Source organism: Anabrus simplex, chromosome 7 (assembly GCF_040414725.1).
Source record: "Anabrus simplex isolate iqAnaSimp1 chromosome 7, ASM4041472v1, whole genome shotgun sequence".
Lineage (NCBI taxonomy): Eukaryota > Metazoa > Arthropoda > Insecta > Orthoptera > Tettigoniidae > Anabrus > Anabrus simplex.
This window is the reverse complement of record NC_090271.1, coordinates 18,649,505-18,672,427: the sequence shown is the minus strand read 5'-3', so window position 1 is coordinate 18,672,427 and position 22,923 is coordinate 18,649,505. Positions and strand designations below refer to the sequence as shown.

The 22,923-nt window shown below is 42.9% G+C and overlaps 1 protein-coding gene across 1 annotated transcript in view; it reads right to left on the bottom strand.

Moving 5' to 3' along the window:
* Nucleotides 1-22,923, bottom strand: part of LOC136876864 (insulin-like growth factor-binding protein complex acid labile subunit) — a 681,223-nt gene that overhangs the window by 259,170 nt on the left and 399,130 nt on the right. Inside the window, exon 2 of the mRNA XM_067150623.2 lies at nt 601-633. The gene's annotated coding sequence lies outside the window, so the exon portion shown is untranslated. The remainder of the gene's footprint in view (nt 1-600; nt 634-22,923) is intronic.

The following is a 22,923-nucleotide window of genomic DNA, read 5'->3' as shown; positions in this document are numbered from 1 at the left end:
AATTTCATCTTCCCTATCCGACCCCCCTGGTCAACTCTTCTTCTCTTCTGATCCCGACGATTTGGGAGGCCTGGGATGTCTTCCATGTTTATGACTTTCGTGGCACTTGCCCTTTCTTTTGCCGATACCCTCATCCTTCGAAAGATCGGACCCATTCAATTTTTCCTCTGATTGGTGTTAAGAGAGGACGGTTGCCCAGTTGTACTTCCCTCCGTTCCTCTTAAAAGAATAATAACCATTACTATCACTTTTTCCATTTCCACAGAAGACAAATGCCGCTACCTTCCCAGTCGTAGCCCTTTCTCATACTTGCACCGCCATTGTTAAGGCAATGTTAAACCACAAAACAAACAAAACACTTTTCGAGTAGGAAAAATTTACGGACTGTAGTAGATATTGAACTACAGTAGGTTTCGGCTCTAAAAACAGGCAGGACGAAGATTTTTAAAGATTATAGAACGCATACGACTATTCCGCACCAAGACACCATCTAGAGGCAAGCCACAGGTTTCTGCTCAAATTTCTCGCTTTGGTAGAGCTGCGCACTAATGATTCAACAAGCAGCTATTAAAGTAATGAAAGAGGATTTATAATACTTACTGTTAAATGTGCCCCCTTTCTTCTACTCGGGACCTGGAACGAAAAAAGAAAACCAGCCATTAGCTACATTTAACGGATATCTGCCCCTTCTCCTCGGTAATGATGATGATTTACTGGCCCACCCGGGGTTGGACCCGCCCCCTCATCTCTTGATGACACAGCGGTCACGCAAAGCTCAGTGATACCAACTCTATAAAACAAAATGCATAAGAACATCTGCAGTCACTAAGGATACGTAAGATGTCAACTAACAACAATATAATTTGTAGCAAGTAGTTCAATTTCTACGAGAGTGGCTTCTGGCACGTAATAAATTTAAGATACTTCAAGTAGACTTTCAGCTTATATTGTGCTGAGTACATATAATAATAATAATAATAATAATAATAATAATAATAATAATAATAATAATAATAATGGAAAGGTCTGAAGTACCTGCTTCCAGACTTTCTGAAGTGGTGCTGCTAACCAATTTCGACATTCTGGCTGTGTTCCTGTCTATCATTTCTCCTCTGCACTTAACAGTTGCTACTGTAGATCAATAGTAGAGTGTTCGTAAGTTCGTGGGTTCGATCCCGGCAGACAAAGTTGGTTTTTGAAGGACGCTGAAAAAACTTGACAGAGCACGCTGTAATTGTTGGGATGTTTGAGATCATGTTTGTTTTACGTTGCAACGCCACAGGTCCTACGGCGACGATGAGACAAAACAGGGCTAGGATAAAGAAGGAAACGACTGTCACCTCAATTAAGGGCCTCCTGTGAAAATCGGAAACCACGGAAAACAATCTTCAGGACTGCCAACAGCAAGCTCATAGCTACGTGACCCAAACAGGGTAGCCAACACCTTCGTTGATCTCTGGTAGCGCACTCAGTGTCTCCCACGAAAATTAAATTAACTCAGCCACAGGAACCGCTCTGTAGAATTCCACTTCCGTTGCTAGATAGAGCACAATCAGAATACTGAACTGACAAGAAGGCTACCAAGGTGGCATACTTCAAAAGGTCTGCAAAGGACACCTGGTCATTGTTATTATTAATGTTACAGATTGTACGCCCGACTAACTAGTTCTACGATTTTCGAAAACGCTGAGGTATCCGAATTTTGCCCCGCAGGTGTTCCTTAACGTGCCAGGAAATCTACTAACACCAGGCGTCGTCGGCGGTTGTAGAGTAGGCATCGCCCTACAAGTAACCACGGCTGGTCCGTGGTTCAACAGCTCTGCACTACGACCGTCTAACCGAGCAGAGGAGCGGTCGGGAGACGGAGAGGGGCTGGTCCCCACCATCGGCTGTCCTGATAATGTTCTTTCCATGTTTATCGTTTCTCCTGCGAATATCGGACATTTCCCAGTATATGCCACCTTCTCAACACATCCCCATGATACTACGAATCTCCGTGCCTGAGAGACGGCGTCACCGTCGAAGAGGCCCTCCTCCCCCTTCAGGGAAGCATTTAGTAGTAGTAGTGGGTGGCCCCGTGGTGTAGGGGTAGCGTGCCTGCTTCTAACATGGAGGCCCCGAGCAGGTCAGGGATTTCTACCTGGATCGGAGGGCTGGTTCGAGGTCCACTCAGCATACCTGATTAGAATTGATGAGCTATCTGACAGTGCGATAGCGGCCCCGGTCTACAAAACCAAGAACAACCACACGACACCTCGTAATGTGCAGGCCTTCGGGCTGAACAGCGGTCGCTTGGTAAGCCAAGGCTCTTCAGGGCTGTAGTGCCATGGGGTTAGTAGTGACGTATTTGAGCATTTTTAACTACCATCGGACTGAGCCAGAATCGAACCTGCCAAGTTCCCTCTGAGCTTCTCAACCCGGCATCATTATTATTATTATTATTATTATTATTATTATTATTATTATTATTATTAATATTATTATTATTATTATTATTATTAGTCCGTTTACCCTCCAGGGTTGTTTTTCCCCCGTACTCAGCGAGGTATCCCAACTCTACCGCCTCAAGGGCAGTGTCCTGGAGCGTGAGATTTTGAGTCAGGGATACAAATGGGGAGGAGGACCAGTACCTCACCCAAGCAGCCTCACGTGCTATGCTGAACAGAGGCCTTGTGGGGAGATGGGAAGATGAGAAGGGATAGAGAAGGAAGAGGGAAGGAAGCGGTCGCGGCCTTAAGTTAGGTACCATCCCGGCATTTGCTTGGAGGAGAAGTGGGAAACCACGGAAAACCACTTTGATGATGGCTGAGGTGAAAATCGGACCCCCCCCCCCTCTACTTAGTTGACCTCCGACGCTGAGTGGGCCCCGTTCAAGCCCTCGTACCACTTTTCAAATTTCGTGGCAGGGCTCATTTCTGTTGTAGGCTCGGTGAACCTCAGGACCATGTCCACCCCCCACAAGTGGAAGTATAGTTTGTATATATATTAATGAGTTCTGTTAGGCAGGTGTTCGTTTTAAGAGGAAGTTCAACCATCCCCTATCAACACTAATCAGAGGGGAAAATGGAAGGGGTCAGACACTTTGAAAAATGAAGGTATCCAAAGACAACGACCGCAAAGGGTCTTAAAATGAAAGATACAAACCTAATACAGTAGGGGGTGGGAAGAGAGCAAGAGTTGAGCAAAGGCCGTGCGGTTAGGGGCGCGCAGCTGTGAGCCTGCATCCGGGAGATAGTGGGTTCGAATCCCACTGTCAGCAGCCCTCAAGATGGTTTTCCGTGGTTTCCCATTTTCACACCAGGCAAATGGTGGTGCTGTATCTTAATTAAGGCCACGGCCGCTTCCTTCCCACTCCTAGCCCTTTCCTATCCTATCGTCGGCATTAGACCTGTCTGTGTCGGTGCGACGTAAAGTCACTAGCAAAAAAAAAAAAAAAAAATGAGCAAAGGAGTTCGGATAGGAAAGATGACATTGAGGATCCCAGAAGAAGTAAGCCGCAGCAAAGCTCGTAGCCTGCTAAACTTCCACTGTCAAAATACATTCTTTAGGTATTATCGCTTCTAAACAATCAAAATAAAACACGTAAAACTTTATACATGGCAGCGAAACAAACATGTTCAATGGCTGAGCAAACAGTCCTTCACAGTACAGTATTTGCTGTTCTCTCGATGGTATTGACAAATAAGGCAAGCACGACTCTCCGGGGAGCGTGGTTCACCCCGTGATATTTTTCCATATTCATTCGAGGAATACCCGGAATGTATTTTATATGAATTTTCAGGAGAAGGCATTTTCACAACAACTTTAAAATGTACGAGTATTGTTCTTTTGTTATTGTGTAGCGTCATTTTATGAATGGTTTCTCAGAAGAAAAAAAAAGTCGGCGTCTTTTAGGAGGACATATCATCTTCGTGCCTTGTACAGAAAGCTTCCGATCAGAGTGCCGACTCAGTCATGAGTTTAAGACGCTCTGAGACAGGGTGAACTCAACGCTGACGAGCTGCATGATCTCAATGGGAAGCAACATAGTTCTCGAACAATGGCCTAGCGATGGAATAATCGAATACTTTTAATAATCGGATAACCTCCATCCGATTATTTAAATAACCAAATAAATAACTGAATAAAGTAATGAATTTCAAATATCATTCACCTGTATCGCATAGAATAATTGGATACGTCATGAATAAAGTTTTCGGTTTTGAGCTCGATAGCTGCAGTCGCTAAAGTGCGGCCAGTATCCAGTATTCGAGAGATAGGAGGTTCGAATCCCACTGTCAGCAGCCCTCAAGATGGTTTTCCGTGGTTTCCCATTTTCACGCCTTAATTAAGGCCACGGCTGTTTCCTTCCCACTCCTTGCCCTTTCCTGTCCCATCGTCGGCATAAGACCTATCTGTGTCAGTGCGACGTAAAGCAACTAGCAAAAGAAAAGTTTTCGGTTTAAGTGTGTCGGATGGATAATCAAATGAAATAAACGAATAGATGAAATGAAATGGCGTATGGTTTTAGTGCCGGGAGTGTCCGAGGACATGTTCGGCTCGCCAGGTGCAGGTCTTTTGATTTGACACCCGTAGGCGACCCGCGACGAATAGATGAATTCGTATGAAAAATATAAATAGAAAAATAAAAATACAGGATGGTTGTCCAGTTGTACTTTCACTTAAAATAGTAATCACAACCATCACCACCACCACCTTGCCCTTCATTGTTTACTACCGACACTGTTTTTTATTGACCATTTACACATTTTCCTGGCTGGGGAAAGAACCACTATCCCAACTTTAGGGATCTGGAGTCTTTTTGAAGTTATTTAGCGACAGAATTTCAAAGATAGCGACTAACGACTTTGCCAATTAAATACAATTCTGGAATTCTGGTGAATTTTAATTTATGACTAGACAAATTTGGTGAGTCAAGCAGTAACGCTTCGCGTAATCGGGTGAGCGAGTGATGCAACATATTGATCCGTGCACTTTATTTATTATTTGGAAAGCATTCATTTTTCGATTGTCTCATTCATTCGAATGGATAACCGATAAAATAATCGAATCGAAATAAATAATCGAAAAATGAGATAATGGAATAAGGGATTACTTTGTGTTCGATTATGACATCGCTACAATGACGAAGATCTTGAAATTCATCACACAGTAAATAGGTTAGGAGCCTCTCTCATGGTCTAGGGGTAGCGAGGCTCTAACTTCGACTGCTGATGAAGTAATGAATTTTTAACTAGTCTGACAACTGAGGAGTTATCTGACGGTGAGACAGTAGCTCCATTCTTCAAAGCCAATAATAACGGCCGAGAGCATTCGTTGCACTAACCACGGGTCAGGCCTTCGGGCTGAGCAGCAGTCGCTTGGTAGGCCAAGGCCCATCAGGGCTGAGGTACTATGGAGTTCGTTCGTTCGGTTCGCTCGTCTTGTAGTATCAGGCAGATTTTCTCATAGTTATATAGTAGTGGCTATTTGTAGCCTCTTGCAGGTCCTTGTAAGGCAGGTTCCCGACGAGGGCGGGCGGCATATGCCGAGTATAGAAAACTATCTGTACGTTTATTGTAGTGGAGCGTAGTGTTATGTGTGGTGTGAGAGATACAGGGATGTTGGAGACAGCACAAACACCCAGTCCCAGAGCCAAGGGAATTGACTATTTATGATTAAAATCTCCGACCCTGGCGGGAATCGAACTCGGGGCCCTCTGAACCGAAGAGCACAGCGCTGACCATTCAGCCAAGGAGTCGGACTTCTCATATTTGAAACTATGTAAAATTTCCTTGAAAGTGATATGACAAGACTACCAACTGGAATAGTTATCAGCCATGATCGTTAAGGCCTGGTCTGTCACAATGTTTAGCCGGTCCGAATCCCGTTGTTCGAAAAAGATGTCACCATCAGAATGTTGGCCGGCAGGGTAGCAGACTTGGTAGCACACACTAGATTGCGTGCCAAAAGCCTGGATTCAATTCCACACCTCTCACAGTAGTCATATGGAGTGAGGTAATGGTAATACGTCCGTCGGATGGCGGCTTAAAGCCTTGAGCAGGCTCTTTGGTGCTACTCGACAGGAGTAGTCTATGTGCCGGCACCGGGTTTCACCTCTCCCCTCCTATTATACACCACGTCATTCATGTCATATCGTTAACTCCTCTGATGAGATTGAGGTCAGAAAGGGCATCCGGTCGTAAAACGTCGCCATGAAGATTATCAAACCTGACCTCGTAGAGAAACGGGACAAGGGTTGGACGTACATCATTAATTCAATGCAATTAGCAATAACGGAGATTCACTTGCGTGAGTTCATTATTAATGAAACTTAAGATGTAATCCTACACCAGCCAGGTTATGAATCACATTATTCGTACATGACGTCAACTGAAGGTTCCATTAGACTCATTGATAGGAAATATAACAACGGCGTCATAATCGATCCAACAGTCAGATTGCAGCGAGATGAAAAGCAGTCCAAAGAAGAAAAGGCACTATAAGCCTTGCTTTCGTTACTTGCGACGCAAGTATAAAATTAAAGTGGGAAATTATTGGTATGTTGTTTGGTGATCGGGGAACAATCACGAATCTCTCTGTGAATATTTTCAAACGGTTTCGACTCCCTAGTACTGTTCTACAAGAAATGTCAACTGCGATTTTTTGAGATTAATTCCAAATAGTACAAAATCATCTGTAGGCTATAACTTGTAAGTAATTTGAATTAATAAAAGCCATCAGAGGTAGCTGCCCTAAAATTAATAAATATTGCAATATTAAAAAATCCATTGAAATTTAATTAAAAGTATTTTCTTATTGTCCTTGTGGAATGATCAGTAGGCGGAACGTGTGTGGATTTCCTAGTATTAGGGCAGCTATCCTAAGTGGATTTTCTCTCTACCTGCTCTTCCCTTAATAGCCTTACAATCCTACAGGCCAGGAAAGAAAATGTTAATCTATTACACTCCGAAATGTGGCAGCAGTGACTTTCATAATACAACGTGCACGTTGACAATATACAAAATGTAAAGACAGATGACGAACACAGGTTGCCCACTCTAGTTCCAGACATATTCCGGCCCTAAAACATAGCCGTGTTAAAAAGCTGCCAACGTGTGAGTTGCAAGGTAGCTACAAGATCTTGAATCGGTAAAACTGGGTCTGGTGTCAACGAACAGTGTAACCAAACAATTCGAGCAGAACTTTCTTTTTCTTTTTTTATATGTCGGAGCGACTCAGACAGGTTTTGCGGCAACGACGGAATATAGCAGTGCTAGGAGTGAGAAAGAAGCTGTCGTGGCCTTCATTAAGGTAAAGCCCCAACATTTGCCCGTTGTGAAAATAGGAGACCACGGATAACAATCTGGAGGGCTGCCAAAAGGGCGCTTCAACCCAGAATGTCCTGAATACAACGCATCGAACCGCGAACGCGAACGGCATTCCCTACTCACTCAGTTTCGAATAGAACTGTACGTCACTAACTTCAGTATTAACGTGGCAGAAATGATAAGGTTTCACCTTTATGCATGGCAAAACCAACCACACGTGACTTCTCTCAAAAATCCACAGTTCTACCCTTCAGGCAACAACTCCTAGGGATATGAGCTAAGAATTTTAGGTAAATAAAGAATATATCCTTTATTTATTCCTGGAAATTACAATGCTTGTCTTAATCGTCGTTATCCAGTCTATTCGATCAAGGCCGACTTGATGCCTCGCTCAAACTAGCAGGAGCGCGGCGAGGGATCCAGTCGACCATGATTCGATTAGCAGTTTACCTTTTTCTGCCACTACGAGCGCTAACGTGATTCAATGGATTGTTTCACTTAAGCATCGCTACGAGAGCTAATGTGAGTCAATGCAGAGTTTCTCTTAAGCCCCTTATATCTACATTCGGTGGGGACATTTTTTAAAAAATCAAAAAAACTGAGGATATTGAACCAAGGAATACATTACAGGAAGAATTATGTAAATAAGTTAATTTGGCTAGGATTTTAATAGAAAAAAGAAAATGACTAAAGAAATAATAGGCGATTTCGGGCTGCTTTTCCGGAACTGCATTCAGGCCGGATGGAATTTTTGAAATTAGTTTTTCTTCGTTAGTTAGAGCTATCCAAGACTCACAATCTGAAACCTTTCCGCCTCTTTAGCCCATTAACTTTCGGCACAATTGAAGACATTGCTTAATTTTACGTTTTTGGTAATATGGGAACCACAACTTCGTCTGCTAAGAAGTGTTTTCAACGTTAAGAATAGAGGCAGTGTATTTTATGGAGCCGATAGGACTGAAATAACGGTACACTGTCAGTTACAAAGTAGGCAATTCGATACACACTTTTGTTGCTGAAACAGTGTGTGTTGGTAGCAGTTTTGTAGGAGGAGATCTTACAACACTGTTACTGAAACCAATAACACTGTGGCCTCTACGCTGGCCAGCAACTGTGTCAAGTTACTAATTGACGGAAAATCAATATTTGACTGTGGAACATGAAAATGCTCCAGTTAAAAATATGCTGAGAAAAATGTACATCAAATATCGATAGAACCGCGTTGTTTGCATATTGATTATACTGTGGAGCTGTTCCCTGCAACGAATCGTTGTAATCTACTGTACATCAGAGAACATTAAAAATGAATTAAATAAGAATTCGCTTCAGCTGATGTGTCCTCAGAAGTACTTCTGGCAAAATGAGAACATATTCCAGCATTGGTTGCAAAGAAGAGCATTTCGCAGTTCTGTGTGAAGGAAAGTATCGTCTACGAGTTGCGGGACAAAAATATTGTCACCATAGTCATTTAAAGCAGTAGTAGCAAATTGTATATAACCACAAGCACTCAGCGTCCAAGGATAGTTATCAACAGAGCTGTGTTTTTGATGGAAAGTCGTCTTCTTTTGTGAATAATCTGATGTACGGTCATGAAAAAAATTAGCAGATGGTTTTGTATGTTCCCAGCATTTAATATTTTATTAGACTTAATTGTAATTGTTATCAAAATATCATCCGCCTCCCATGCCGATACAAACCCTGTCGATACCCAAAATTACAGGCAGAATGCTCATGGGAAGAATACAATTCATGTAGACGTAGAAAAAGTGGACTCCAACAGACCGACTCACAGAATGTACGCATTCTTAAATAACAAAACCACTAGATCAAATTGGTTCAAACAGAGAAAGACGTGAAGAAATTAGGATCACCAACTCTACTGGAGCGAGATGAAATGAGAAAACTTACACTCACATGGGGTTTTGAGGATGATGAGGGAAATACTAACCGACATGTATTTATTCCTTCTTCGTTTTCTTCTTCGTTTAGGCCTACAATGGACCACGTGGTTCTTAACTCTGGTGAGCTTTCTTCTTCTTCTTCTTCTTCTTCTTCTTCTTAGTCCATAATTCCTTCATTCTAGCTCTATGGATGCCTTTTCTTTCTTGAGTCCATGTCACTCCTACTCCTTTCTTGCTATTTGTTTTACGTCGAACCGACACAGATATGTCTTATGGCGAAGATGGGATAGGAATGGCCTAGGAATGGGAAGGAAGCGGCCGTGGCCTTAAGTAAGGTACAGCCCCAGCATTTGCCCGGTGTGAAAATGGGAAACCACGGAAAACCATCTTCAGGGCTGCCGACAGTGGAGTTCGAACCCACTATCTCCCGATTACTGGATACTGGCCGCACTTAAGCGACTGCAGCTATCGAGCTCGGGACTCCTACTCCTGGACGCAGCGATTTAGCTGTTAGTGACTGGAGAGAGTCAGATGTCTTGATTAACTTTCTGAACTTATCTCGGTTGTAAATGTCAATGTGATCAATGTTTCTGTACATTAGGTCTTTCCGAACTAAATTCGTCCATTTGGCATTTGTTGCTTTCACTCTAGATTACAGTGTTGAAGATGCTTGAAGTGAGTCTCTGGCTCTCCATCCTATGTAAACACAGAACAGTAGTCTTCTGCTCCTCATAGCTGTTGTAATGCTCTCTATTTTACTGTACAGTTCCTTGTTCTGCCTTATTCTATACCCATCTCCTTCTTTAATGGGACCCATAATCCTTCTGAGGATCTTTATCTCTTTCAGATCCAGGTTTCTGAGTTGTCCTTTCCGGGTCATGTAGTGTCCAAGATTCATTGAGAGGGATTTAGACTTGTATATGTTCTTACAAAGATGATAAGCTCTTTCTATTTTAATGCGTCTACTCTTCATTGCAAGGTCCTCCATTCTCCAAGACATATGGTTGAGTTGGCCTTTCGTATTATTTTGTCGCCTGAAGAAATGAACTGGATGCTTCTCTGAATCTGGTCAGAAATTCTGTTTTGTTGACAGCGATCTTCAGCCCTACTTTAGCTGCTATGCGTTCGAGGGAGGATAGCTGGTACGTAGCTTCTTCCATACTTCAAACTAAGAGTGTGAGGTTATCTGCGAAGGGTAAGGAAGTGACTGTTAACTCGTCTTTTTTTGTAGCCGATTTTTAATCCAGAGTTGTCAGCTAGTGTATACGTCCATTCCCGAATGAAGACAGTTAAACAGGATGTGGGACAAACCATATCCTTGTCCAACACCTGTTTTGATCTCGAAGTTTTTTGATAATACCCCTCTGAATTTGACTTTGGACATGGTATTCGTTAGAGTAGCCTTCGCAAGATTCAAAGTCTTCTTATCCAGTCCCATTTCAGTTAACGTCTCAGAGCGGGACTCTCTGTCTACCGAGTCGTAGGCCTTCTGGAAGTCAACGAAAATTGCTACATAGGGTGAGGCGCTGAGGTTTTTGTAGGTAAAGATAGTTTTGAGGTTCAGAATCTGCTCTGTGCATAACCTTGACTTCCTAAATTCAGTTTGGTGCTCTCCTATGCAGGAGTCTACTTGTGGCTATTTATTTACTAGCTGATGTACCCGTGCTTCGCTACGGGATTCTCAGAAAGACTGACTTTGTGGTTTTCTTAACCTGAAATCAACATAGGTCATTACAAAAACGTAAGTATGAATGTAGTGATTAAAAGCAATGCTATCATATAAAATACTCGATCAAATGGAAAGCCGCATGTTTTATCACTTTTAACGAACAGTGCTGCGGTTAGATTGCGGTGCCAATCTAATAGTCCGAAGTTCCAGAGCTGGGATGACCAGGCCGCAGATTGCCATGAACACTCATCTGCCATTATTCCGCTAAATATGCACACTGTTCATTCCAATCAGTGCCTCAGAGTAGGGATTGAATAGCCCGAATGCTATGATGATCCAGTGTGTTACGTACCAGTAGTATCAGAAAATTTATAAACCAGGGGAATGGCATGCTAAAGAAGAAAGTTATCTAACTCCCCAGCTACTTCCCATCAATATCAGGCAGGCTGTTACACTCTGTACGACTGGGCGGGTTGACCGTGTGGTTAGCGGTGTGCAGCTGTGAGCTTGCATCCGAGAGATAGTGGATTCGAACCCCATTGTATTCAACGCTGAAGATGGTATTCCGTGGTTTCCCACTTTCACACCAGTCAAATGCTGGGCCTGTACCTTAATTAAGGCCTAAGGCACTCCTGGCCCTTTCCTATCCCATCGTCGCCATAAAACCTATCTATGTCGGTGTGACGTAAATCAAATAAAAATACTCTGTACGCAGCAGTAATCCTATCAACCGGAGATGAGGGGCAACAGAAGACACAATGCACATCACGCAAACAATGGTCAATGTAATATTATTGTTGATCAATGTTATGAGCTTTCTATATTGTAGGCCTTCACATTTAGTTTTCTTTCGACTCTGTGATTTGTAAAATATTTTATACCATAAACTGTAGTTTCTTATTCTCCGACTTTACATACCGATTTTCATTAAATACTGTTTACCCATTTTCTGGTTACTCGGCGCTGATATGGACTTAGTAACAAAAATCCAAAATCATGAATATCTTTGTGATCATAGCCAGTACGGTAACAATGTATAAGACATGAATAATAGGAAATTTAACACTATATAACCCTAGTTATGTAGCATTCATCAATTACACCTCTAATAAGAAATATTTGAGAATTACATTTTAGGCCTTCCCCTAAACTACCATTTCACTCAGCGTGAATAAAATAATTTACAGCCTAGACTATAGCGACTTATTTCCTGACTTTGCATACCGATTTTCATCAAGATAGGACTACTAATAACAATATTTGAGAATTATATTTTAGGCCTTCCCCTAAACTACCATTTTTCTCAGCGTGAATACAATTATTGACAGCCTAGATTGTAGCAACTTATTTCCCAACTTTTCATACCCATTTTCTTTAAAATACGACCACTAATAACATAAATAGTTGAGAATTCAATTTTAGGCCTTCCCCTAAACTACCATTTCACTCAGCGTGAGTAAAATGATTTAGAGCCTAGATTGTAGAGGCTCATCCCCCGACTTCACATACCGATTTTCATTAGACTACTAGTAACATAAATAGTTGAGAATTCAATTTTAGGCCTTCCCCTAAACTACCATTTCACTCCGCGTGAGTAAAATGATTTATAGCCTAGATTGTAGAGGCTCATCCCCTAATTTCACATACCGATTTTCATTAAATTCTCTTCAACCGTTTTCTCGTGATGCGTGTACATACATACATACATACAGACAGACAGACAGACAGACAGACAGACAGAAATTACGGAAAAGTAAAAAGTGCATTTTCTTGTTACTATGGACATGACCGATATAGAAATAGCATTATTTTCAAATTCTGAACAATGTACAGACAAAACTCTTATTATATATATATAGATTTATTTATTTATTTATTTATTTATTTATTTATTTATTTATTTATTTATTTATTTATTTATTTATTTATTTATTTATTTATTTATTTATTTATTTATTTGACTTTAACAGTAGCGAAGTTAGGGCTTGTGGCCCTGTCTTACACTTAACCTCATAAATTACAAGATATGAAAACCTACAACCTGTTTTCCTGACCGGGTCAGGGATTGTATGAATGAAGCTCCCAACTTGCGGAAAGTATAGGAATTGTGCCGGCTGCCGAGGCCTGTCGCACTCCTCTAGGGCAATGATTAATGACTGACAGATACAATGAAATGATATTGGAAAGTGTTGCCGGAATGAAAGATGACTGGGAAAACCGGAGTACCCGGAGAAAGACCTGTCCCGCATCCACCCCACATAAATTTACATATATTAAAGAGATATACTTTTGTATTATAAAATGAAGGAGAACTAACCTAAATAACACGTCTAGATAATATATAAAGAAGAATGAAAGCAAAGATAAAAAAAAACAAGAGGAAAAAATTCCCAAGCATAAAAGTAAGAAAGAATGAGAAAAGGTTATATACAAACTGAAATACATGTGCAATGCATAAACAGAACACAATATATAATAATGTAACTGAAATACAAGTGTGACAATAAACAGTGATCAATGTACATGAGTTAAAAGCTAAATATTATGCACATTTACTCTATAACAATAACCTAATATTAATTATAAGAACAAGAGTGTTCTTCAGCTGTACAGTAAAATGGCCTACGTACCATAATCACACAACCTATCGAACGTCATTAATCACACGAAACAATCAGTGGCTTCGTAATCTCTGCATGCAATTTTAAATGTTCTTGTTCAGTTAGAGTTACTAACAGAAGCTGGAAGCGAATTCCAAAGTCGTGCCTGCGACAAAACACATGCTACGTATGAAGGAATATTGGGCTAAAAGAAAAAGCCAACAAATGCTGATTCTAAGAGACCCATTCGCAACGAAGAGTTATCACATATAAACATCCTCAAGTATTTGTGTTTTTACCACCGACCTCGGCGAGGTTCGAACCCTCAAACGAATCATATATAATTTGTGATATCTACAGCCATTTCTTTCCACTTTCGACTCAGTTTTAGGTTCTTCAGTCTGTCATAAATAATTTTTGTCGGTGATTTCCGGCACCTTAAAGAACTGTGGGAAAAAATTCCTGCATCCCGGCGTCTCTTAAAATCAGTAACAAATGGGTATACGTTGAACAACAGAACCTTATAAACAATTATATTCCTCAATATTTAATTTTAAATGTTCGTTGGTTGCGGCGAACCTTCGTCCTCGTGGTAACTCGGAAACTACGCCGAGTTTTTTCTCATGCTTTTTAAAAATATTGCGTAACCTTAATCCACCGTGAAGGCTGCGTCTTCACTTACATTTTACACCATTTATTCATTATTTAATTCATAAAATGGTAATGTAGGCTGCGATATATCACAGCCTTGGTAAGCCCATTGTAATTGCTATCACCCTGGAACAGGTTCTACAACGCCCACGCAAGCAGATTAAGTGTGCTCGCCAAATTCATAAGCTATTCAATAGGCAAGACGGGACGTTCATAAATCGGAAACAAGTTCAGAAATCAGGTCTGCTCTCATCATTCTGACAGTTATTCTTTCTTTTTTAGCCTTCTCAAACATAGCCACCATTAATAACCTCGTATATTCTTCACCACGCATCTACCCTTTCTTCTTATTCTACTTTCCCCCTTTTCTCACCTTATTTATGTCCAGCTCCATGGCTAACCGGTTAGCATGCCGGCCTTTAGTCCAGTGAGTCCCGGGTATGATTCTCGGCAGGGGCGTTTTAACTTACGCTGGTTATTTCTTCTGCCTCGGGAACTACTGTATGTATTTGTGCCGTGGTGAACATTAGATTTCATCCTAATCAGGGCCCCATCCTCGCAGACGTACAGATCGCCCACAGGTGTCAATTTGAAGGACCTACACCAAGCCTCTCCAGAGTCCACACGCCATTAATGCCTATATGCTCCTTCTTTCTATCATTACTTTCTTCTTCTTTCATATTCTTCGTATTCAATTCCCTTTCTGCCATCCTTCCTGTTGTCAACGTGGTGCCAGTCGCATAACTGTGAATTTGTATTCGGGAGATGGTGGATCTGAAACGCGCCTTTTTTGTGGCTTTCTTCATTCATACCAGCCTGCGACCACGGTAGGGCAAGAGGTTAGTCATTGTCCTTCTGTCCGGCTCGATGGCTGAGTGCTGTTCGTTTTCGATCCATGAGTCCTAGATTCGTTTGCCAGCCAGGTCGACTCACACACAACACACAACTACCCTCCTTTATTGTCACATGCGTGCACGGCAAGGGTTGCACCCGGGTAGCAACAGCCACACTATTAAAAATATATATACTCGTGCCCTTCTATTGCCAAGATATTGAGTTCTACCACGGTTGTCCCTAGTCATGGCCGGATTGTGCTAAATGCGGCTCTTTAGCTACCATGGTGTCTGCGATCATGTGCACATTTTATAATCATGGTCAATAGCTGTGCAGTGCGGGGAGGGGGGGGGGGTATCAACTACGATGTGTCCGTAAAATTTGAAGGCGACTTTGTCATGAAAACCCAGCGGACAGTCTCTTCGCAGTCCATTTTCCTTAAGACAAATTCATAAACGAGACTTCCGTTCCCAGCCTAATACAGAAATAAATACCCGGTTAATTCCTGGAGGCCAAAGTGGCCGAGCTTACCACTTAGTGCCCGGATAGTCGAAGCTCTAAGGATTGTTACGGCCTGCGCTGAGATGGCTCTGCTCTTATTAAATCGAGCCTAGCTCCGTGCCCCGTAAGTGTGTTGTCTCGAGGAGAGCCGGCTCTTTATTTCCCCTTCATCACGTTGTTAGTTCCCAGGTCAGCTGTGTGTGCGCTATAGTTCCTCCGTTAGGTAGGTCGTCCATCACGGTAACGTATGCCCGTGCGAGAACACAAGTTAATTGCAACGCGAGAATAAATCCATCCTCTCTAGAAGTAAATCAGTACGGGCTGGCTACGGCAGCCCACTGGCCTCTATTTTAGCAGTAACAAACATGACTAAATATAAAGTACAGTGGAATGAAAACAGGAGTGTGAAATACACACCTAGTATAAGGGTTGTTCAATAGAAACACCGACAGAGCTGAAAATAACTAGCAGGACACGCTCAGTCTCAGACTGACAGTATATCTGCTAAGAAAAGGAAAACACTGAAACAAAATTCGTATTTAATAGTTTGGTTCAAACGAATATGATGATTCCAATTCGTGTGCAATGAAGGAACATTGACCAATAAACCTGTCACGAAGTCTGCTTGTGCTCGACGACAATGAACGTCCGCACGCTGTCCACGGAGCAATGGGTAGTGGGTGCCGTTTTCAGCGGGATCGTAGGGATCACCCGCGTTAGGCCAAGATCTCTCCTTGCAACAAAACATAGGGCCTATATCTAGTCCGCTGAAAGGGGAAGGTTCAAAAGAGACAGGAATTCACTGTTACTCAAGTGGTTCGTGATCGTGTGGAATAGTGGCTCAACCAGCGGCCTTCACTGCAGACGGTAAGTTATAGAGAAACATTATCAGCGCTGGGAAAAGTACCTGAACAGTGGCGTGGTTATCAGCGGATCCTGTTGAATTCTCGCCAGCATCTTGCTGTTGTGATACGGTGATTTCAAATATATACAGTGAAAGACCCTAGACACTACTTTATCTTTCGATTAAACAACCATTATACTTCCGCATGCAATATGCGGCATGAACATCAAAAACGGTCGAGAAGTGACCCGTACCAAGCAAGGTATACAGATTGCGAGGTACCGTGTAGTCTGCACGCTGAATACTTTCGGCCGTTATTCTTGGCTTTCTAGACCGAGGGCGCTTTTCACCGTCAAATAGCTTCTCACTTGTAATCACGCAGACTTAATGGACCTCAAACCAGCCGTCAAATCCAGGTAAAATATCTCTGATCTGGCCGAGAATCGAACGCGGGTCCTTCAGGTAAAAAGGCAGGTACGCTTGAGGTATGCTTCAGTTATAATGAAATACACTGCTGTTTGTAGAAAGTGAAACACCAAGACTGAGAGCTGTGATCACAATACAATTTATTCCACATATTAGGGAGATGACAAGACACAAATGATTACAATTACAGAACTGTACATGTACGGTGACCGTGGAAATTCAGTACGGTGTAGCGCCACAATGCGCTGCAATCAGAGCCCCTAGACATCGAGGCATGCAATCAAAGAGCACCTGAATATGCTGCTGGGGAATACTCTGCCACGCGGTTTGTAGGCGCGTCCATAAATCAGCAACAGTGGCTGCAGGAGGACCTGAACGAACAAGGTGCCGACCGACCATATCCCAGACATGTTCAATGGGTGACATATCCCGTGAACGGGCAGGCCAGGGAAGCAGTGGTATCGGTCGTTCTTCGAAGAAGGCTTGCACATTCCTCGCCACATACGGCCGGGCATTGTCCTGCTGGAATATGGCGTCTGGAACGGCCTGCAGGAGGGGCAATGCTTCGGGCTGTCAAACCTCTCTGATGTAGCGGTAGCTGTTCAGATTGCCCTCAAGACGTAGGAGGCGAGATCGCATGTTATACGCAATTGCGCCCCCAAACCATCACACTTGGCGTTTGTCCGCTGTGCCGCTCAACAATACAGTCTGCCTGATGGCATTCACCACGGCGGCGTCTAACGCGTATGCGACCATCACTGTAGGACACGTTGAAGCGGGACTCGTCCGAAAACACCACATTTTGCCACTCAGCACGCCAGTGTCGGTGTTCACGTGCCCATTGCAGTCTATGACGTTGGTCGTTGCTGGTCAATGGAAGCCGGCTCATTGGCATGCGTGCCACCAGTCCGGCCCTCAGAAGACGGCGTCGAACCGTCGATGCAGACATCCTCACACCCGTTGCAGTGCTCCAACGTCGATCCAACACCGTGGACGAAGCTGTTCTGTCCGTTACGGCCAAGCGGACAATATGGCGGTCACCTCGCGCTGTGGTCACATTGTGTCGTCCAGTACCCTGTCGGCGCTGTGTAAAGCCCTCTTCTTTCCACTGGTTCCACACACGCCTCACTGTTGAAGCAACGTACACTGTACGAGCCGCAATATCACGGTACGACAGACCCATCTCCCGGAGCCCTATCATTCTGCCCCGTTCGAACGCACTCACATGCTGATATTCCCTTCTGTGATGTCGGCGAGACATAGTGGCACTGAGGTACACGTTTCCACTTCGTATGACGGCTCCGCACTGACTGAGCGTTGCGTAACACTTCCCTGACCGGTTACACACAGAAGAGCACTGCTGGGCCTACGTGCACGCCATCTCTCTGCAATTTTAAACACTTATTATGGTTCCACTGTTCTACACGTCTTCTGATTTTGGCGTGTTTCAGACCATTGCTTCTGAGTGTTTCACTTTCTACAAACAGCAGTGTACTTAAAATGTTACAAGGAAAGGTTTTTAAGGATCGTGCTAAATAATCTCCATTCCCTTTCATATATTTATGTCGAATGTATCGTCCTTTGCTTCTTTATATTTCCAATGTTTTTTATAGCGTAGATCAGGGCCTCTCAAACGCCCAAAATCTCACGCGTGCAGAGCGAGGCGCAAGAGCTCCGTGCACTGTGCATCGGTGTCGCTCGGTGCCGCTCGGTATGGCTCGGATCAACGCTTCGTCTCTGGGCTACTCGGCTATGCTCGGCTCTACTCGGCTATACTCGGCTCAACTCAGCCCGGATTTGGAGCGCTACGGCGCAAGTGGGGGAGAGGGAGACAGGCGGAGCGAGCGAGAGAGGCGTGAGGAAAGAGAGAGAGAGCGCTATTGCTCCAAATCGAGGAGTGGGGGGTCTGCACTCTGGTCAACCAAGCCAAGTCGTCTTTTGCACCGTGCACAGTGCATGCACCACGCGCATGCACCCTGAGAGGCCCTGGCGTAGACTATATAGTGTGTTTTTAGTGTCTGATATTTATAGTTATTTATCAGACGGTGTTTAATATTATACTGTGTGTTTAAATTTATTTTTGTTACCTTTGTTATAAACTTTGTTCGTGTAGTAGTCCAGAATGTCTGGAACGTCGCTGAGTTTCTAAATAAACAATGGCGTGTGGCCTCCGGAAAGGCCTGGTGCAGGTCCTTCGAATTGGCGGCTATAGACGACCTACGCGTCAGTGAGGATGGCGCTCTACCGAGGATGAAAACTAACACGGCACTAACTCCCAGTCCCCGAACCAAAGGAAAGTTAAAATCCCCGAGCCGGTCGGGAATCAAACTCGGGATGCCTTGAATCAAATGTCAGTATACTAGCCAGTAGCCATGGCGCTGGACAATGCTAGAAGTAGTGTGACGGGAATGACACAAAGAGACTGGTGGAAGGAAAAGAGCACATTATCTGCTGTGTAGGCCTACAATCCGTATGGGAATAAGCCGGCTTGGGGAGAGTTGAGCAGAAAAGCGCACGGCCGATCATGATTATTCACGTTAAGTGATTCAATCTCATAAACCAGCAACAGTTCCTATTTACCGTAGTTACGATTTCCCCTTGTGAAGAAGTTCAAAATTCAGAGCAGGCTTTCCAGTCTACAACTAATACGAAGTCTCTGCCGGCTGGATTAAACAGACTCAAGAAAATACGTATTAAAGTCAACGTTTAAGAATCAAGAAACGAAGAGGGATGTAAAACTATGGTACTTGTACATACGATTGAAGCAAGTAATCCGCACCTGAAAGCAATCATTCCGTACTCATTCATGGAACTGAGGTTAATTTCCCAGAGAATAAGTCACTAGTTTCTATCATAGAGCAGAATGCAAGGATGTACCAACGAAGAGTAGTCTTGTACCTCTATGAGGTTTGACTACATTCCTTGCTAGTCTTTCTACGTTCCATGCTTTTCGTGTGTCAAGTCTGTTTCATAAGAGCTTTGGTATCAAAAATGGCGTCAACACATAAATTCTTCTACCCGTATATCACATTATTATGACCACTTATTAAATATTTGATGATAAACAACCTCTACGACCCGAATATCTCATGAGCATTGATGCCAATTTTACTACTGATCAGTGGCAGCGTGTAGATTTGTATAGCGAACAAACAAACTTACTTTTGATTTTATTGCTTAGTATTAATTCAAACTGTTCTTAATGAACTTTTCAGCTGCTCTTAAGACACTAATGAACACATCTTGGAGTATGTAAATTTAACATTTGAAAAACAAAGCACTATACAGTATATATATTGAAACTGAGGTTGCACTGAAACTAAATCAGAGACTATTAACACCAATTTCATCACTGTTCATCTTGAGAGAGCACTGAACTAAGGCAGTAATGAAACTTCATTTATCCTTGTTCAGCTTCTGAATCAGTTGCGGGGAGGACAGGGGCGCAGCCGAGGGAGGATTACTGGGGGTTAGAAACCCCCCCCCCCCCGCAAGAAGTTTTCAAAAAATAAACTGAAACTGACGATAAACAAACATTCAGAGACATAATATTGTAAAATCAACGGATCTGTTGAATCTATTTTCTAAGAAGCCTCGAAAATTGCATTTAGATTGTAAACTAAACATACAATTAGCTGTAAAACTGTTGACCTTGGTCGTATTGTTCTTGTTCTGTATTTTAATATAAGATTCTGTAGTGTATTGCACGAACATAATTCTCTTGTATCAGTGTCCTCATTATGACGAAACATGCATGCGCGTGCCTTCATTATGTTCTATCAGCATTTTGTAACTACACCCCGCCATCGCTATATTGGGAGGGAGACGAGGATTCAGTCGATGGCAGGTTTTCGTTTCAAGTCCAAGCTCGTAATACGTAGCACCAGAGACATTTATTACTGTGGAGAAGAATTTTTGAGCCAGTTTACGAATGTCTCTCCGAGCAACAATGCACCAGTAATGTAGTTTTTCACGGGATCACCAATCATTACCGAAATACATATTCCGATAAAAAAGGTAAAATTAATTAAATTTTAATTACAATAAGTTAATGTACTTAATAGCCATTAATCATTGCGCAAACGACTTTCATTAAAGGCTCGCCTGTAATAATTAATACTTGTTGAACCTGTACAAAGGAGTAGGTTGTATCGGCCTACGCTCGCCACAACAGGTTTTAGCGCTTGTGTTCCGGCTGCCTGCCTGGGCACGGCCCACCTCCCACGCGCTCCAAGTCTACCTGCACAACTCACTCAACACACGCCACTTTCAGAAACGTAATAGAGATCGAACTTTCAACACTTATTCCGAATGGACCTTCTGAATCATTTTATGCGTACAGAAATCCTGTCTTAAGTTACATGCATTTCATTTGGCACATTAAGTCACCTGCAGACCCGGGCGGTAGTAAATTTCACTGAACAAGGGAAACGTGCGCTGGAAAAATAAGCGAAAAATGAATTACCATGTAAACTGCATTGGAAAGCGAAGAGTGATAAACGAAAATTGCAGTGAGGAAACATACTGATACATTTTCCACGGACTGTAATTTTGTCTGTACCTTCGAAACATAACAACCTCAATGAATTTCACTTCCAAAATAAAAACCAATCCCCACGGCACAATAGCCCACAAGCGACCGCTGCTCAGCCTGAAGGCCTGCAGATTACGAGGTATCGTGTGGTTAGCAAGACGTATCATCTCGGCCATTATTCTTGGCTTTCTAGACAGGGGCCGCTATCTCGCCGTCACGTAGGCTGAGTGAACCTCGAACCAGCTCTCAAATCCAGATGAAAATCCCTCACGTGACCGAGAATCGAGTCCGGGGGCTCAGGGTGTGGAGGCAGGCACGCTACCCCTATACCATGGGGCCGCCTTTAAATCCACTTCAGTAATATCAATTATTTAGAATACATAATAGCCTACAGTAATGGTTCAATAACTTATGATCGCTGTTTTCTTTTCTTTTTTCCTTACTATTAACAGTATCATCATTACTATTATAAATATTCCTGTTATAATTTCTGTCAATTTCTACTTAGGTATTATACCATTATCGTATTCAAGAAGTAGTATGTCATTTTTGTATATAATATAGGGTTCTTATTACAATTTGTTTTACGTCGCACCGACACAGCTGCCACCATCTCCCGAATACAAGCTGACAGCTACACGCCCCCTAACCACGTGGCAAACTCCCTCGGTTGTACACAATCTGACACACACACACACAGAGTGCTTTGTATACGCGTGCCCTGTTATGGTCTTTCATAAGAAAATATTAAATGCCCAATTTTTAATGTCCATTTGTCCAATACACGCCGGCCCCGTGGTGTAGGGGTAGCGTGCCTGCCTCTCACCCGGAGGCCCCGGGTTCGATTCCCGGCCAGGTCAGGGATTTTTACCTGGACCTGAGGGCTGGTTCGAGGTCCACTCAGCCTACGTGATTAGAATTGAGGAGCTATCTGACAGTGAGATAGCGGCCCCGGTCTAGAAAGCCAAGAATAACGGCCGAGAGGATTCGTCGTGCTGACCCCACGACACCTCGTAATCTGCAGGCCTTCGGGCTGAGCAGCGGTCGCTTGGTAGACCAAGGCCCTTCAAGGGCTGTAGTGCCATGTTTTTTTTTTTTGTTTTTTTGTTGTTTTTTTTTTTTTTTTTTGTCCAATACACCCGTGTTAAATGCCAGCAAAGTCACTTCATGACATTAAAAAAGTATGATACATTCATGGAGAATGCTCTTGCTGAATACTGGAATAAGAGAAACCTTCATGGCTGCAGAGACACAAACAGGAAATAGTCGTTCGAGTGTTGTTCACGTTGTGCCGTTTTATCCCACGCAAGACGGGATCTCACACTCGTTAGAAGAATAACAGTCTCAGCTTTTTCTGTAGGCTGCATGGCGAGAAAGGCAAAGTTCTGCACAGAAGAAAAAGTTGTTCTAAGTATACAATGGGTCTTCTAGTTGTATCCGCTCTTTTCAGGAAACATGCAAATTACTGCTATAAGATGTACATATTTTTGTAGACATCGGAATACATAATGACAGAGAATTATTTAGAAATACTCCCAGTGAGGTGAACCGTTCGTGCAAGATATTTTCTACACTACTTCCCTTTATCACACAACAGTTTAGCAAACTTTATCAGTGTGTGTGGTAGATAGGATGAGCTCAAGTTTGGAATAA